Source organism: Tamandua tetradactyla, chromosome 18 (genome assembly GCF_023851605.1).
Source record: "Tamandua tetradactyla isolate mTamTet1 chromosome 18, mTamTet1.pri, whole genome shotgun sequence".
Classification (NCBI taxonomy): Eukaryota; Metazoa; Chordata; class Mammalia; order Pilosa; family Myrmecophagidae; genus Tamandua; species Tamandua tetradactyla.
Window position 1 is genome coordinate 1680266 of NC_135344.1, and position 6821 is coordinate 1687086.

Consider the following 6821-nt stretch of genomic DNA (forward strand, 5'->3'; position numbering starts at 1 on the left):
AAATTTGTTCATCCTGAAGGTCCACAAACAATAGTAGGGCTCATACTCCCTTGACTATTCAGGGGAAATGATAGTGCAGTAGCATTTGTTGCAATTGGAGCAGGGAAGACCAGCAATTGCACTCCCACATATATATATCCTGGAGAAACTGTCACACATTTTGTATAAGTTTATTTAAATAACGTGTTCTTTTAATACTGACAGGTCACAAGGAAGGAGCTCAGGCTCCCACCCCCTGCTCACCCTGTAGCCATGACCGAAACTCATGGTCCACTGGTGACCCTTTCCCTTCTCCCTCCTCCTCGCTGCAATGCTGATGCCTCTTGCCAAATTCTTTCAATACCCAGGGCAAGAAACCACATCAAAGAAGGACTTACAGAACAAACTTCACCAATAAAGAGCCAACAGGTCAGGATAGGCACAAAGAGAAGGAAGCAAAAATACTAGCCAAAGGCAACCAGATGAGTAGCCAAATGCAGAAGTCAGGACCAATAAGGGACAGCGAACTTCAGAGTATAAAAGGAGAAACACATTACACGGCAGGCGGACATTTTCTTCAGGTTCTTGGAGAAAGTGTTCCTTTACCCTTTTCCCCTTCCCACTTCCTTTTCCCCCTCCACCCCTCCTCCTCCTCCCCCTCCCTCCTTTACAATAAACCCCTTTCAACCTCAGTTCGCTGGGTTATGGGTGTTGGACCGAACCAACCCCCAATTTGTTCTAATGAATACAAATCCAATATGGTGAGTGAAGACCTACTTCAGTGGGTCATTTAGATTAGATGGTTTACTTGGAGATGTGACCTACCCACTGGTGGGTGGGACCATTTAAATAGGTTGTTCCCAGAGGGAAGTGATCCCACCAATTCAAGGTGGGTCTTAATATGCTTACTTGAGTTCTTTAAGAATTTTTTGAAAAAGGCTCATAACTGACACAAACCAAGAAATTTGGAAACGTAGAAGAAAATGCTCCAGAGGAAGCTGTTTAAAACAAGAAGCTGGGGGAGGAGGCACGGCAGATGTCACTAGTTGCCTTCCTACATGACAGAGAAATCATGATTACCATCAGCCTTTCTTCAGATTCTCTAGTGTCTTAGTTTGGTCATTTTTATGGTCATAGATCTGTAAACTTATAACTTAGTATATCCCCTTGTATAAGCCAACTCATTACTGGTATATTGCATTTTGAGAGCATTAACAAATTGAAACACCAACTCTTCAGGAACTTTCTCTTTTTGTGGTTCCTTCAAATACTTAAGTTCTATGTCATGGAGAAGATTCCGAACTAGAACACAGCATGATTGTTGTGTGGATATTCACAGGAATTTCCTAATGCCACTTTTGGGGGAAGCTACAGGCCCATTCAAGGGAGTTAGGGGGAGGCTGTTCTGTTAGTGGAAGAAATGGTAGGCATTTGGAGGAGGAACTGTTGAAAAGGGAAGAGGACCTGAGAACTACAGGCACCCACCATCTCCTCTTACAAGATTCCTGCTCCTAAAGTCAAGAACTGTCAGAGAACAGTTATTAAGAAAAGATAGAAGATGTCAAAGTTGAGAATTCGTTCTGGGAGAAAACAGTATTAGAATCATTAATTCCAGGGCTTCAGAGAAGATAAGAGGTCCTGTTGGAGACAAAAAAAAATGATTTACTCTCAATCCGTTTTCCCCTTGACTCAAGGTGGAGAAATTACAAAAAGACCACATTGAGAATTCCTTTGTTCTAAGATTCCATAGAGGTAACTGTATTTAAACATTAGAAGAAGATGCAATAAAAATATTGGCCATTTATATAGGCTTTAAAAATGTATAAGCTCTCTTCTGATTTGCAAAGCTCTCCAATTTCCAGAAGAGCAAATGAAGTTCAGAGCATTTAAAGGGTTTACCCAAGGTAGAAGATGATGGTGCAAAATTGCTGGTGACAGAAACAGTCATCCTGTTACCCCCTCCCCTCCAGCCTTGTGCCTCACCACCACCTGCCCCTGTACTCTTCTTGAGGAGAGATCCTTACCTGATGAAGCTGAAGCTGAAGCAATGGCCACAAGGACAGGAAATGAGAGAAATGGGCTGTTGAGCAAGCATTTGGGAGGATCCTCCTGTCAAGGAATGTGAGAGGTTCCAAATCCAGTACAACACTTTCCATGTAGCACCTACTATGTCCCTGTGGGTGCCATAAGGAAACAAAGCCAGGGGCAGAGGCAGGGCAGGTATATGAGTAATTATTACCACTTTGAATAACAATGAGATGTTCATATTCAGGGAATGGGGTTCTTTCAGAGGTGAGATTCTAGGGATGGAACGGAGTTATAGGTGAGGAAATGCTTCACAGAAGAACACACAGTTTTGAAGGATGAGTAGGGCTCTTCCCAGGGAAGAAAGTATTGGGAGAGGATACCAGACATGGAAAATAACTTGTCCAAAGCACAAAGGCTGGAAATATCATGGTGTGTTCCTGGCAATTACAAGTATTTCAGTTTTGCTGGTCAGAGGACGAGAGAAGAGGAGGCACATAAGCCTGACTATCAGGCAGCTGAATCTTGGAGGATCTGAGGTACTGTGTGAATGGCTGGGACTTTGGGAATGCCTAAAGGCCAGCTCCTCATGGAAGTGATATCTCTCTGTCTCCAGAGGAAAGAGGAGATGGGCAAGGAATCCTCTAGGAAGCACTAATCTTGGCCAGATATGCTGAATCCTAAAGTGGGTAGCAACTGTGGGGTCAAGGTAGGAGTGGACCAGGAGACTTGGAGATGAAACAGGATAATATTGCATCCCACATCTGGCAAGACAGAGAGCTCATGGCTTGGCTGAGCACTGAAGGAGGTGGAATAAAAGAAAGTGATCTCCCTCTATGGTGACTGCTGGTCCATAAGCAAGAAGAGGAATTCACATGAAAGAAAGAAGGAATATGTTAGATATATAACAGCAGGTTGTAGACTGCTAATGGGTAAAATACTGGGATATGACAGCCACAGGGAACTGGGGGCTTCGGTGCTTGGAGATGTCAGAGAGAAGAGACTACCTGACCATTTCTTGACTCCTTTGCCTGCTCAAGCACCCCTTATATCGACATCTCCTCCCAGAGGCCTGGAGAGAAGGCCAGCAGAGATCACTCTGAGCCTTCCCATGAAAGAAAGAACCTCAGATGAAAGTTAGCTGCCTTTCCTCTGAAGAACTAATGAAATAAATCCCATTTTATTAAAAGCCAATCCATCTCTTATGTGTTGCATTCCAGCCGCTAGCAAACTAGAACAGGTGTGTATAACCAGAAACTGGCAGGATGTAGTGTTCATATCTTCTGCTTAGGGGAATAACTGGGACCATATTCACTTATCTCAAATTGGGCACTAAAAAAAAAGAAATGAAATGATTAGCTTTTACTATTGTCTTACTGGTTTACTGTTGGTTAAGATTCTGTACAAATTTATTTTTATTAGAACCTAAGAGTAGGTTATCATCAATAATAAGACAGAAAGCATATGCAATTAAGCCAATTTGTAACAATTTGTAACATTCTTTATAATGTAAGAATACTAAGTTCTTGTCTTAGCTAGTAATTCAAAAGCACTCTACAATTAGAAGTAGAATGATCAAGAATCTCTTTCATATTCTCTTCACTCTCCCTTTGTGATTAAATTATTTCCCTTAAAATGACAAAATGTTTTTCAGTAGATAAAAGAGTTGCAACTAAAGCTGAATGATATGGTTTGTTGTGTTATTCCCAATAGAAATTTTGTTTCACTAAAAATATTGAAGAAATTGGAAAGGAATGCTTTCTAGGAAATGTCCTTAAATTTGTATGATGTGAGAAATTACTTTAAAGAGAATTATTTTCTGAATTATAACATGTTCAAACTTTACGGCAGCTAACATCTATTAAGAATGTTCTCAGAGGTATTCGCTGTGTGGTTTGTGTATCGATTTGACTTCAGTTGGCTCTGAAGTTAATTTGGGATTAATTTAGCACATCTCTAAAAATAATTAATTTGGATGAAACTTCATAGTATTCAAAATTATTATTCTAACCTTAGTAGATTGTCATAATTATATTTTCAGTATGGAAAGATAGTTTTGCATGGGATCACATTCTTAACTGAAACGTATGTTTAAAAAAACAATCAGGGAATTGTACCAAAGTACTGGAAGCATCCTTGGTAGAGACACTTTGAAAGATGATCTAACTGAATCCTAGAAAGCAGAATTAGAGTTATGTATGTTCATTGTTTTTCCTATAAAATAAATTCAAATGAACTCAAAGTAGAACAATTAATATGTATATTGGAATAGTTCTAAATTTCCAGCAGACTGATACAATTTAGTGTAGCAAGGTTTGTTGGAAAAGACTACTATGACATTTAAAGATCCCTATGCAGTTGAAATGTCTAAATATAAACTATTAAATGAAAAAATATTTGTAATAATATTTCTAAAGTTAATTGTCTTAAATTTTAATGTTCTTAAAATTGATTTGTCAGCCAGCAAAGAAACTAAATATTTCAAAGTTAAGTTTTTAAATAAGCTTAAACTGAAGAAAATTCTCTAAGGTAAAACTGAAAAGAAAACACTGTCACATAATGGTGTTTCTGTGTAGCCTCATTAGAATCAACATATTCAATAAATAAATATTACTAGAGAATAAAACAGCAAAGACTTTACTCAAGATTATTGCCTTATTTTGTTCCCTGGTGACAGATGATTTCTGTAGTTCATTGGATCAGCATAAAATTAATCCTCCTTGCATGTGAAGGCAGCAGAGAGAGGCTTCTCCTCTGGCCCAAACGCCAAGGCCTTCTCTCTTGCTTTCCCCTTTCCTGGTCCTCTGCTCCCACCCTCCTCAGGATCTTCAGCTCCTCACTTCCATCTACCCTGTGCTTAGTGCTGCTTTATCACAACAGCTCTTCCTGACTACGTGCTGAAATAACTCCAACATCCAAACACCCCCAATCTATCTCCTCATCCTGTTTTAGTTTTTACCAAAGTAGATATCATTGCATACATACTAAATTTTGGTATTACTCTAATAGAACATAAGCTCTATGAGTGCAGAGTCGTCTCTCTTTTTTGATACTCTCTTGCCAGCTCTTGGAACAATGACTGGCATCTAGTAGTTGCTCTATAAATATTTTTTTTGAGTGGAAAAAATAGAAAAAAGAGAGGAAGGAAAGGAGTAAAAAAGGAAGAGGGGAAGAGAGAAAGAGCAGCATGTTTCAAGGAAAGGGAAGGCAGAAGGAAGGAAGGGAAAGAGGTAAATTTGACTTTTTTTCTTTGTTTCTGAAAATAACTTCTGATAAGTACTGATACAGGGCTGATAATAGAAGAAGTTTTCAATCTACATTCAATTAACTAAAGATATTTTGGAAGCCATAGGCAAAATTTAGAGTTCAAAACCTCAAGTAAGTCTTTCTTTCAGTCTGTTCTGATATTTTGCTCCAATACTTAAGTTTTGGATTTTTCCTGTGACCTAAATCACTTTTTTGATTGAGTTCCAAATATTTTCCTTATTCATGATTCTCTGAATAGCTTACACAGTACTGCAATTTTGGGGTCTGGGAACTTAGCTTCTTCTTTTATTTGTGTTCTAAAAACTATAATCAGCTTCTCCCAAACCCCTATCTTGTAGTTCTGAGCCTGTTTCCTTAAAATCTTATCAAGTTTATTTTGACCACAGTTTAACTATATTTCTGTATATAATTTTCTACAAGATTCTGATGCAACATTCTTTCTAACTTCTGGTTATTCTCTTCTTTTTTTCTTCTCCATTTCTGATTTATTTTCTACAGTCTGATTTTATTACTACTACTACATATATTAGTAAACTTGATAATGTTAATATTGAAAATGACAAACAGATGTATAGTATTTATGCTGTATGAGTCATTGTTCTAAGTACTTTTTTTTGTTCTAAGTACTTTTGAGAGTTAAGTAGTTTAATAACTCTAAGGACCCTTTGCAGAAGTTGCTATTAATATCAGTAATTTATAGATGAGGAAATTGAGTCACAGTTCTTTCAATTGTCTTGCTAATCTCACTGCTAGGTTGATAAAGTATTCAAACCCCATACTCTGACACCTAAGTCTAGAATCTTAATTGGTAGACTGAAACATCTTTCTTAATAGTATATTCTAATACCTTGGATGGAATTCTCTTCCATTTTTTGGTTCACCCCAGGAAACCAGCATTTCAAAATAGATATCTTAGGGTGGTGTGATGGTGGCTCAGTGGTAGAAATCTTGCCTGCCATGATGGACACCCAGGTTCAATTACTGGTTCCTGTCCATGCAAAAAAAAATCATTAAAAATAGATATCTATAGATTTTTTCAACTTTTACATTTTGATTGATACTGTTTTCTAGAATATACAGCATTAAACAATTTTGTGAATTTTATTGAAATTTCATATAAATTCCAAAATGATTAGTCTTTGTAAATGAAGCCATCTTTGAAGACTTTCTTTCATCATCTGATTTTTTGTCTTCCTGTCCATCACTGTGTTTGCTATAAAGCACTTCAGCAATCAAGAGGAATTCCAATCCTTCTTTCATAAACTTTGCGTTATTTTCCCACCTAGTCTAGTTTTGAACACATCCAGTTAGCATGTGTTTGACATGAATGTTTAGGGTGTATATATCTATTTATTTACCACAATTGTAAGCCAGAGAGCTGGAAGCTTTTTGACCCAAAACCTGGAACCACAAATATAAAAATTCAAATAAAAACCTGAAACACTGTTCTACCCAGCACCTATTTCTCAATTGATACCATCCTTGTCCGTTTTTAATTCCAGTTAAATTTCCAATCTTCTAAAGATTCATTTCTCCTCTGGAAGATAGTC

General features: G+C 37.7%; 1 long non-coding RNA gene across 1 annotated transcript; it reads right to left on the reverse strand.

The window, feature by feature from the left end:
- Positions 1–995: 995 nt before the first annotated feature.
- LOC143661911 (uncharacterized) lies at positions 996–3069 on the reverse strand. Its single transcript, XR_013164966.1, has 3 exons — positions 3012–3069; positions 2004–2088; positions 996–1617 (listed from the first exon to the last, which is right to left on the reverse strand). It is a non-coding gene; the product is annotated as an uncharacterized LOC143661911 (long non-coding RNA).
- Positions 3070–6821: the final 3752 nt, after the last annotated feature.